Genomic DNA, 12,075 nt, shown 5'->3' with positions numbered 1-12,075 from the left:
TGTAGACACACACACATGAACACAGAGTAGTAGGTTTCTAATTTAGTCTGAAGACAGCAAGGTCTGTAAAAGGTCTGTAACCTTTGTAGAGTACTCTGGTGTAGTGAATATGCACTTTACTGGTCTCTGAGGACTTAAGGAGAAAGAATAGTATCACATTCCAATAGTTAGCGCTTCAGCCCTGTTTGAGGCTATTGATGAGTCCAGGAAATGTCCAGAAGTGACCGATTCCACCCCTTTCTCTCAGGGAAGTGTGCCGTCACCTGCACTGGTGCTAACGCTGGCACCAAATTTCAATCCTTGATATAAATAATAATAATTCAAATTGGATGCAACAGTAGCCTGATGTTAAGGGGCATTCAGTGTGCTACAGGCTGTTCAACTGAGAATAAACTCCAGTTAATGTGGTCAAAAGTAATGCAATAGAATAGAATAGACTATTTCACTTGGACCTACAATGATCATCTAGTCCAACTGCCTGACCAATTCGGAGTCGACCAAAAGTTAAAGCTTGTTATTAAGGGCATTGTCGAAATGCCTCTTAAACACTGCCAGGCTTGGGGCATCAACAACCTCTTTAGGAAGTCTATTCGAATGTTTGACCACCCTCTTGGTAAAGACATGGTTCCTAGTGTCCAGCTTGAACCTCCCCTGACACAACTTTGAACCGTTCCCATGCATCCTATCACAGGATCGCAGGGAGAAGAGATCAGCACCTCCCTCTCCACCTCCCCTCCTCAGGAAGCTGCAGAGAGCAATAAGGTTGACCCTCAGCCTCCTTTTCTCCAAACTAAACAAATCCAGAGTCCTCAGCCACTCCTCACAGGACATGTCTTCCAGCCCTTCCACCAGCTTTGTTCTCCTCCTCTGGACACATTCAGGGTCCTTAATATCCTTCTTAAATTGTAGAGCTCAGAACTGCACACAGTACTCAAGGCCACACCAACTCTGAATACAGAGGGATAATCCCGTCTTGACTGGCTGGTTATGCCGTGTTTGATGCACCCCAGGATACGGTTTGCCCTCTTGGCTACCAGGACACACTACTCGCTCGCATTGAGCTCATCTACAACCAGCACCCCCAGATCCTTCTGCAGGGCTGCTCTCCAGCCTCTCCTCTCCCAATTTATACTTGTGTCTGGCATTACTCCATCCTAGGTGCAGAATCCAGCATTTGTTCTTGTTAAATCTCATGCCGTTGATGATTGCTGAATGCTCCAGTCTGTCTAGATCCCTCTGCAAGGCCTCTTGCCCCTCAAGAGAGTCAGCAGCACCTCCCAATTTAGTTTCATCAGCAAACTTACTAATGATGCATCCAACTCCTGCATCCAGATCATTGATAAATATATTGAACCCTATTCTGGCCTTAGAATTGAGCCCTGAGGAACACTGCTGGTTATCAGTCACCAGCCATATGCACCCCCATTCACCACAACCCTTTCAGCACTGCCCTTCAGCCAGTTCTTCACCCAGAGCACTGTGAACCCGCACATCCCACAGCTGAACAACTTGTCCAGAAGGATGCTGTGAGGGAGAGTATCAAAAGCTTTACTAAAATCCAGAAAAACTACATCCATGGCCTTCCCTTCACCCACTAGGTGAGTGACTTTATCATAGAAGGATATCAAATGAGTTAAACAGGACTTTCCCTTTGTGAACCCGTGTTGTCCGTGCCTGCTGATTGCATTATTCTTTAAATGCCTTTCAGTAGTACCCAGTATAATCTTCTCCATAATTTTTCCAGGAACTGAGGTTAAACTAGCAGGTCTATAGTTTCCTGGGTCTTCCCTTGCCTTTTTTGTCAATTGGGATAACATTGGTTAGCTTCTAGTCAACAGGGACCTCCCCAGAAGGCCAAGGGTCCTGCAGCTCTTAGGTGTCCACAAGGAGGTGTCCACAAGAAAACTTCCCTATATATGTTTAAAGGAGGGTTTATTTTTGGGCATGCGTGGGGAGATGTGAGACCAGGCTCATCCATGCTACAGAGTTGCACCACTTCAGCTGGAGTTGCCTTTCAAACAGAAGGCAGCATGAAAATTATTATTGCAGTGTTAATATACTTTAATTAGGCTTAGTCAAACCAAGTCCAATTTAATTTATAATAAACTAGGTCAGTTTAACTAAATGTTTTGGTATTTGACTTAAAGTAAATATAAGTCATCCTGTCCTGAAGTAAAGATACCAATGGACCAACTGCACAGATGGGGATTAATATCTTAGACTGTTGAAGTTTTTTTTTCTGAAAAGGTTCTCCATCATTCCCCTATGTTGTTTACATCTTTAAATTTAAGGTAAAATATCCAAATATTCCTTGAAAATAATAATTTTCTATCAATATTTCTTCTTAGTCTACTTTGATATTTTGTCAAGATTTTAGTTTTCTAATATTCTAAAAGCATCTTCTTGGAGTTTTTCAGTGGCTTATTTCCAGTTCCCTTTGAACCTTTACTGTTGAACTATCAAGTTTCCTACATGTGTATTTTTACAGATGCAAATTCGGAATACTGATTTTTTTTAAGATTAAACTTTTCCAGTGTTGCTCCATCCTCTCTGGTGATTTCATTCATATTTATTTGCAAAACTAAGCCTGTTTTCTGAGGTCATTTTGAGTTTCAACTTGAAATGACAGTAAGCTCAATTGTCCATTTTTTGCTCATCATTAAAGAACTTTTAAAGAAATTATTAAGTGTCTTATAAGATTTGCAGTGCAATAGAAGGTCAAATTCCAAACGAGTTGGAGAGACATTCTCCCTAAAGACAAGGAGGCTAAGTGTTTGTTTATAGGTGCATGAAACTAAAGTTTCATGTCATGAATGCCTAGATATTAATGACTCTGGAAAGGAAAATTTCTTTGTCAAATTGTGAAGGCTGGCTTAGTTTAATATTTACGTTACTACTGTGTACTGATTGGATGAATAAGAAGTATTTTTATTGTACCGTTGTGAAATTTGCAATTTTGCATTAATTGATTTTGTACTTTGAGCTGGTCATTATTGTACGAATTTACCATTTCCATCTTTCTTCTACTTTTTTGCCCACATTTGGTGGAAAAAGAACCCTGTTCCTTTTGTATAGTCTGATGTTGTGAATGTCCTTTTCATAATTTAATTATATAAATAACTGAATCTAGTGCATTTTACAGTACATTTCCTTAAGCAAACTAGATGGAATGCTTTTTAATAACCATATAGCCATTTGATGATTTTTATACTTCCTATTTGAAGACAGTTTGGATATAGATTGATATAGAATTACTTAAAGTACTGCATATAAATTAAACATTAAAAAGGTAGATATGGCCAGACTAAGCAGCTCAATTATAATCTTTGGTTACGCAGTTACTGCCTCAAGGACACTCTGTCCATTTCATATCATATGTCCTCCTTTTGAAAGATGATCAGTGGGTTCAAGTAACATTTCAGCACAGAGTAAATTGCATAATTTATAGACTTTTAGAAATGAAAAGCAGAAAAATGGCTTTCATAAATTAAATCTCCCTCTTTTTTTTCTTCTCTCCCTTTACAGATTGGAACACTGAAGGATTACTACCACTTCTACCATAGTAAAACTATTAAAAGATCAGTTCTCTCAAGTAGAGGTACCCACAGCTTCATTTCAATGGAACCAAAGGTAAGAAAATCCGCATACGTCTCTGAGGCAAAAGCCTTTGCATTTTTTATATGAAATATCATACCTGAGGACATTTACCTGAATGGCATATAGCATTACAAGAATTGACACACTATCTGTTTGCTAAGGTTCTGTTTCTCATTAAAACAAAGCAAAGACAATACCATGCTATTAAGTATGTGCTATTCTTGGAACATAAGGTCCAGCATTATTAATGGAGGAGTACAGGAATTTCGTTAATTCACTAATCATTGTGCTGTGCTTCTCTGCAAAGTCACATGTAACATTCATGTCCGTTTATCTCCTTCTGTAAATCAACCAGCTTCCAGAATGAAGGTGAGCAGTGTGGGATGGTACGATGTTTTCTGGTCTTTTTCTGGACTTGGTGTATGAGGGATTAAAATAAGAATCCTCTTTTCTGTGACCCTGTTGGTAGTTCCTACTGATCTTAATTTTAATGTGTTTGAAAAATGGTGTCATATCTTTGGAGTATATACTATAATAGATAACTATCAACATAATTTAATTATGGATTTATAGTTAATATAATATTGTCTTATATCTATACCCAAGACACACTTTTGTTTTAATCCTTCAATTTCAGTGGTTAATAGCTTCATCACTGACTGTAGTGTTGGATTTCCTCTGGTTTTCTTTTAGAAAGGAAGTTTGGAGAAGATCCCATTAGCTTTTTTATGCTGTTCATGCAACTCACTCTCACCAACAAAACCCCAAGTCTCTGGTGTTTTTCAGTGGTGATAACAAAGTCAAGGGTTTTTTTAAGTCCTTGGATGATCACTGTTTCTGTGAAGTATTTGTCGGGTTTTACTTGACAAATAATTTATGAGAAGTAAAAGTTATCAGTAAAAGACAGTTTCAATACTGTAGATGTACAGTGTACAAGTTGAGCATCATTCAGGAGTACTTCCGCAGTCTAGAAAGCTGTATTTAGGGCTGAAGTTCCTCTTGAGGATAGGACAAGACTAGGGAGGTGCACACAAAGCGTGTTCACCCCTGTGTTGATAGGGCTGAACTGCTTAACCATTTAAGACCACCAGTGGCTCTGCTGTGCAGCGTATTTTGGGTATTAGTATGAAAATGATCAGGGCCAAAATCTCTGTTCCCATGAGTGTCGAGACCCACCATTCAATTCAAACAAGAACTGCACTTAGAATAGGCCATGCTGCAAAAGAAAGGGAAAGTGTTCACATCTGCTTTCCCATGTGCACAGAGGTAGAGTGATTTACACACAAATGCACAAGTTCACATGCACGTACCAGCATACACTTCGGTGTTACACCCAGCTTCCAGATACCCCTTTTGCACCTCTGGCAGCCAGCCCAGACCACTGTGGCCAGAATCGTGAGAGACACTAAGGCAGAGCACAGCAGAAAATCAGAACCATCATTTCTTTTCCAGCACTTTCCATGTTATGCCATTTAGATCTTGTCCCCAATCCGTGCTGCTGCTGTTACAGAATTTCTAAATTTCTGAATCATTGATAAATATCACTTGAATATTGAGAAGCTCTAGTGAGGATTGTGCAAGTTGTTCAACCCTGTTAATGATTCTCTACCCAGAGGGAAGCTTATGATCTAATACCTAGATATGGCAAAAGTATTTGGGATTGACTTTGTGACTAGTCCACTGAACATGGGCTTGGGAATTCCTGTGTGGCTGCAGACATGTTGATATACACACATGTACTTCTAGAATAAAGACCAGTTTGTCCTCAGTGTGTGTAACATGTAATGATTATTAAAGCAGACTGGAAATTTAATTGTATTACATAAGCTGGACCTTTTAAAATAAAAGGTTTAATCTTAAATAAGACACATGGCAGTGCTATGAGAATTTTAAAGGACCAGTATGGTACGCTAGTACATTTATGAGTGTGACTGTATCTAATGCCAATATTTGCAGCAGATTAGATGGCATGTGTATTTGTGAATAAAAGAACACTGAGGTTTGTTTACTTTCCTAAACATTTAATGGTGGTTTACTTAATGCATAAAATCCTCTGTGTGTAACATGCACACACAATTAATTTGATCCGTGCTTGGTTCCGATGTGGATTGCTAATTTGCTCCCTTATGAAATTTTAAATGAAGGAATTTTTATTGAGTGGTAATTCATTATTTGAATAACCTGCTTATAATGGGAGAACCGTTATGAAATCTAGTATTTCTAAATTACTTGTGTGGATAGTGTTTGATTTCACTGTGTGAATGCACAGGGAAAGAAATATAGGTAATATAAAATCTTGCTGTTGTGGGTTTCAATTGATGAATTGCTTTGAAGATCTTCAGCTTGATTTTTTTCTTCTGGAAAAGCCTCTTGACACTTCCATAAACAATGTGAATAGATCCAACAGGGAACATAAACTGAAGACATGTGGATTACAAGTCTTGACACAAGTTTTCTTAGCATTAGCCAACCGTTACTCTGTATTTAGATGAAAAGATAAAGAATGTGCAGTATAGCACAATTTTGTCCATTGTCATCCACAACCTTGCCTGGCAATGCTACCTGTTGTCATTTAGAGGTCAAATAGATTAACTAGTTTTAGGAAGAGATGCCTAAATGAGGCTTTAATACCTCTAACATAGTTTGTCATATGGAAAATTTGAAACATGGCTTTATCCACAGCATCTTTTCTAGGCCTATGCATAGTTATGTGGTGTTTCCTGTGCGTTGATAGAAAAACAAAGAAGTGAGAGAAGTTTGTGGATTTAGAGCAGAGATTAGCACTATGCATCAAAGCTACCTTTGAATGAAATCTATTACAGAGGTTTCCAGTCTCTCCAGCTATTGTGCTGCTTGTGGTTGGCCTTTGGCAGGGATCAATAAAAGCGCCATACCATGAATTGAGAGCCCTTTTTAGCTCCATACAGTTTGCTCAGCAAAGTTATTTTGGTGACGCCACAACACATGAAACAACAGGAGCGGGAGTGAAAAAGAAGTGGGAAGGTGGACAGAATCAGTCCATAGCTGAAAGATATCATGAAGCTGTAATTCAACTATGAAATAGTTGAGTTTATTGCTGGTAGGCCCTCTATTGAAATCAGACTATTACAGCACTTCCGGGGGTGGGAATAAAGAGCTGTGATGCACCCCTGGTTTGCTGCAGTGGTGAAATGAAGAGTCACAAAGTGGAAAAAATTGCAAAGAGTGATTGCAACCTCAGTCTGTAAGTCAGACTTTACATCAGTACAAAGCATAAGGAAAATGAGGTGGAGCTTTTCTGTCACTGAAGAGATTGCAGTTCCAATGAAATGTGAGAATTGAGGCACCTACACATAACAATAATACATAGAAGTTAAATGGACAGTATAGATAAGAAAGCTGTGTTTCTATATTGAGCTTTTACGTGAGATGAAGAGTGTAGTGAAGAGCTGTGAAAATGAAATTTGTGACTCATATGGTGAAAAATATTCCACAGAATCAAGTAGCATAAATGACCAAGTAATAATTACAGAATCATCATAGAATCATAGCATGATTTAGTTGGAAGGAACCTTAAAGATTATCTAGTTTCACCCCCCTGCCACAGGCAGGGATACCTTCCAGTAGACCAGGTTGCTCAAAGCCTCATCCAACCTGGCCTTGAACACTTCCAGGGATGGGGCATCCACAGCTTCTGTGGGCAACCTGTGACAGTACCTTACCACCCTCACAGTGAAGAATTTCTTCCTTATATCTAATCAAAGTCTTCCCTTTCCAGTTTAAAGCCATTGCCCCTTGTCCTATCACTCCATGCCCTTGTAAAAAGTCCCTCCCCAGCTTTCTTGTAGGCCCCTTTAGGTACTGGAAGGCTGCTCTAAGGTCTCCCCAGAGCCTTCTCTTCTCCAGGCTGAACAACCTCAACTCTCTCGGCCTGTCTTCATAGGAGAGGTGCTCCAGCCCTCAGATCATCTTTGTGGCCCTCCTCTGAAGTGGCTCCAACAGGTCCATGTCCTTCTTGTGTTGGGGGCCCCCGAGCTGAAGGCAGTACTGCAGGGGAGGTCTCACCAGAGCAGAGTAAAGAGGGAGAATCCTCTCCCTTGAGCTGGTCACGCTGCTTTGGATGCAGCCAAGGATACGGTTGGCTTTCTGGCCTGCAAGCACACATTGCTAGGTCATGTTGAGCTTCTCATCAATCAACACCCCCAAGTCCTCCTCAAGGCTGCTCTCAATCCATTCTCTGCCCAGCCTGTATTTGTGCTGAGGCTTGCCCTCACCCAGGTGTAGGACCTTGCACTTGGCCTTGTTGAACTTAATGAGGTTCACATGGGCCCACTGCTCAAGCTTGTCAAGGTTGCTCTGGATGGTATCCCTTCTCTCCAGCGTATTGACTGCATCACACAGCTTAGGGCCATCGGCAAACTTGCTGAGGGTGTAATCAGTCCCACTGTCATCAATCCTAGAAAAACACAATTTTTAAGGTAATACAAGGCAGCTTTAAGATTGATAATAGATTCAAATTGATGTACATACAAACTAAAGTTTATTCAGTTTTGCTTATGAGGTCCCCAGGGCTTTACATCACAATGGAGATCTGAAAAAAGACATGTGATCCACAGCAATGCTCAAAAATGTAAAATTAATAAGTCATGTTCCTGTAAAGTGCCACATTTACTAATGGGGAAAACATTTTACAGCATTAATGTTTGTTTATCAGTCTCAACTAAGATGACATGTCATCTTCTTTTAACTCTAATTGATTTCAGGTAGGTTTATTTGGAATTTAGAACTCCTGGTTGATGGGTCAGGTTCATTTATCTTTTAGAAATGGAAAGGTTTCCAGTCTCACTTCCACTGATAAAGAAGTAAAGCTACCTAATTTCAGCCAGATACCCTACTTGAGCAAGATTTTGCAGAAGTGTCATGCCTTTGTTACCTCTGCTCCAGAATCAGAATACCTGGGGAAGCATTGCTCCAGACATTTACATTTTATGCAGCCTGACGGAACCACACACAGAGCAGATCTGTATGGCCTGGTGATAAAAAAAAGTTAGTACCCCGGGGGTGGATTCTCTACCTTTGCCATAACAAGCTGAATGGAACTGGTGGTAGCAGCATGTAAAATGCTGGCAAGGATATCTTTGATGAGACAACTCCAAATGATCTGGGCTGTCTTCAGAGAATAGGAAAGTAATGCCGGAATCCTGTCCTTATTACGGATAGGACATTGTGGATGTTCATGAAAGGACAGAGAGGAGTAGAATTGTAGCAGCTGCGAGTAAATGTATCATCGTGTTACTGTGTAGTAACACTAGTTCATATTGCTGAATAATACCCTGGGTTGATACCAGAGATAGCAGTCTCAAGAGTACGGGAAAAGATGGATTTCACCACAAGGTGATGGTCTTGCTTTGGCAAGGAGTATGCCGCTGTTGTGGAGCGTGCCTTTGGGAAACATGCAGTTGATCAGTCTGGATCAGACTGTTCATTGCAAACAGAGAGGAGGGTTAAAATTTTCAGTGCTAAGAAGATCATTGTCAAGTTGTGTTTTCCAATTATTTATGAATTTAAATGTTCCAAGATTGCAGTATAAAGCTTCAAACAATTTGGATTTAATGTAGGGGGCACAAAATTCAGCAGGCATGAAGAATGTTATTACAGTACTAAAACCCTGGGCTTTTAAAAGCCAGTATGGTGGACTTAGAGCTTAGTGAAATTCAAATTAGAATGTTGTTAGGGGTGAGGTTGTGTTTCAGATTCGCAATGCTAAGTGCTAAGTTGTTAAACCTCATTAGTGAACGAAAAGATTTTGTTAGCCCAATAGAATAACCCAACAGTTAAACACTGGGATCGAGTGAGTTACTGATGTCTGCCTGAGTAGCCATAATCTGTACAAGCACTCAGAGGACAAAGAATCAATACTACTCTACTTGGTTGCAAAATACTAAGAACTGTCATGCTGTTTTCCATTTTCAGAATTTACTGGCGCTTTAAGTTAGTTATTAAGTAATGCAGTGTTTACCACTGTGGACCCTTTATTTAATTGCCTCAAAAAGCTTTTACATAAGCAATCCTTACATCTTTAGCTTATTCAAAATCAAGAATCAGACTTGCTATTTCCAAGGAGCCTGTTGCTGGGTGAGTTAGAACATGAACTGAATCACAATGTGCGAGAGGTCATAGCAACATCACCCTTTAGCACCTGCCTCCGGAGTATTAAAAAGTTTCATGTAAACATGAGCAAATAGTCCTACAACTTGGATCTTTTTCAGGGCTTTTGGAGATACGAAGTTGCTGTTCAGTCACAAAGAACTGCATTATATTCTGCTGTAATTAGTGTTGTTCTAATCGCTCATCATGTTGTTACAAAGTTTGCACAAGTTGGTTGGTATTTTGTTTGCTTAATGGTGATTGAAGTCTGTACTTACAGAGGTGCCTGGTGCATTAGTTTTAGCTTAAACTACATTCTCTATCAGCAAAAATCCCTGGGAAGTCTGTTTTATTTTGGCAGGAATTAAGAACAATTTTACTGTGCTGAGGGTGCATCAGATTTATGTTCATTGCTGATATACCTAGACCTAGACGAAAACCACAGTGATAAACCCCAGTGACTAGAGGAATAATGGAGTGGAACTGCAGCTGTGTTTTGTTGCAGGTTTCTGCCTTGTCTGCACCAACCCAGTACTTGAAATGCTTGAGAAGGTAGGATGAAACATCTAATTGTTCTGAGGAATAGCAACCTAAAATTTGGTGTTCCTTTTCAGGATGTGGAACAGTGTTTGTCTGTGGATGATACAAAACCAACTCAAAGCTGAACCTTGGGTGAATGTAATCTAAAGATGAAAAGCTTAATCCAGAGCATGTTCAGACAGTATCATGTGAATATACGTGGCCTTCCCCTTGTACTGTGCTGTACAAATCCAGTGCTGCTGTAGCAGGATATAATAGGTCTTCAGTCAGCAAATTTTGTCATATAATGGTAATTTTTCTTCATTTATCTACAATAGGTAGAAATACTTAATGAAGTTAATTGTAACACTAATGGGACTGAGGTTTGTTTGTGAAGAATAAAAGCTTTGTTAATGTGTAATTCTACTACTATAATAATGAGATAGCTGACTTTTCTATTAATACTTAAAGAAACCCTCAAAAATAATCACTGAAGCTTCCTAGTGGAATTACCTTTTGATGTTTTCTACTAAAAGGAGAAAAGTGGCCAGTAGGAATTCAGTGTGATATAATTTTAGAAAAGAAAAGTGTGTACTGTTGGGGAATATGGAAATGTTTCTTGAAATAAATTACTGTTTTTGATTACCTACACTTACCTTGCCATTTCATCATGATTATCACAGTTGTTACCACCTGCCTCAAAAAGTTTTTGTGCCCTCGATATCGCTAATTGCATGTGCATTAAAAAGAAATATTAGATTTCAGAACATTCCAATTTTCTGGTTGCCAAGTAATTTTACAGAACTCTTTGGCAATGAGAATCTCACTGTTAACTTTTGGGCAAGAATGCGAGATTAGTTGAAAGGTTTTAACTGGCTTACTTCCTAATTAGTGTAGCAAATGGTTTGAGGAATGAAAAAAACATTATTCATTCTTGCCAGTTTCATATCATTATTTTCTTAAGCTGGTAATGAGATGGGCAGGGAAATTGAAAGACCGCAGGATGGCAAGGAGTTGGGTCAAGATTTTGACCAGTAGTAGTACACTGTGAAAAACTTCAGTGCCCCACCCTTTTTATCAAGTTATCACAATATCACGGAAGCCCAGTGTCAGACCAGCTGTCAGATATCCCATTCAAGCACTCAGCAGTTTATAGGGATTACAATAGAGCTGCTATTACAATCTCTGATCTTCATGGTTGATGAGAAAGGTGTTGGCTGGCTCTAAAGAGGCAGGCAAGGACTCAACCATCTCTCAGAGAAGTAGCTAAAATCTTCTGAGACAAGAATATTCAAAATGAGGCAGATTTCATCGGTCTCTTGAATTTGATGTATTTGGAGCCTTCTGGTTTTCGAGAGGCAAGAGCAAGACCCTACATACATGCAAGACCTGGGGCTTTGCAAGGGACTCTATCAAGAGGGAAAAAAAACAGTAACCTATTCTGAATTTTGCAAAGCAACGTATGTCTTGAACATAGTAAGTCTTAAAGACTTAAAAAAATTAGCTGTATTGTAGCTGGATTTTGGCTTAGAACTGTTTAAAAACACAGGGGCTTTTTCTTTTGAGAAATCATGTTCTTTGACCTCTCTGCACTTGGTGAATTTAGGGCTCATACCAATGGGACTCCTTGGCTTTTGCTTCGTAATGTGCGTTCTGCTGTTAAAATACGTTCTCTTTCCAGTAAACATGTTGAGCAGAGGTTAGGATCAGTGGCAACATTTGTGACTGTAGCTGAGATCTTGTTACAGAAATTTGTTTAGGGACCTTCAAAAATACATAGAAATGTTCTTCAGGAGTGATGGGGAGAAAAGCTCCCTTCAGGGGATACTTCTG

The 12,075-nt window shown here is 39.5% G+C and overlaps 1 long non-coding RNA gene across 1 annotated transcript in view; it reads left to right on the top strand.

The window, feature by feature from the left end:
• Window positions 1-3,521: 3,521 nt before the first annotated feature.
• Window positions 3,522-12,075, top strand: part of LOC104162047 — a 43,300-nt gene continuing 34,746 nt past the window's right edge. Inside the window, exon 1 of the long non-coding RNA XR_696454.1 lies at window positions 3,522-3,630. This is a non-coding gene — a long non-coding RNA (uncharacterized LOC104162047). The remainder of the gene's footprint in view (window positions 3,631-12,075) is intronic.

The sequence above is a fragment of the Cariama cristata genome, unplaced genomic scaffold (genome assembly GCF_000690535.1).
Source record: "Cariama cristata isolate BGI_N322 unplaced genomic scaffold, ASM69053v1 scaffold4725, whole genome shotgun sequence".
In the NCBI taxonomy this organism is placed as follows: Eukaryota; Metazoa; Chordata; class Aves; order Cariamiformes; family Cariamidae; genus Cariama; species Cariama cristata.
Note: the sequence above shows the minus strand (reverse complement) of the source record. Positions and strands in the feature narration are given on the sequence as shown.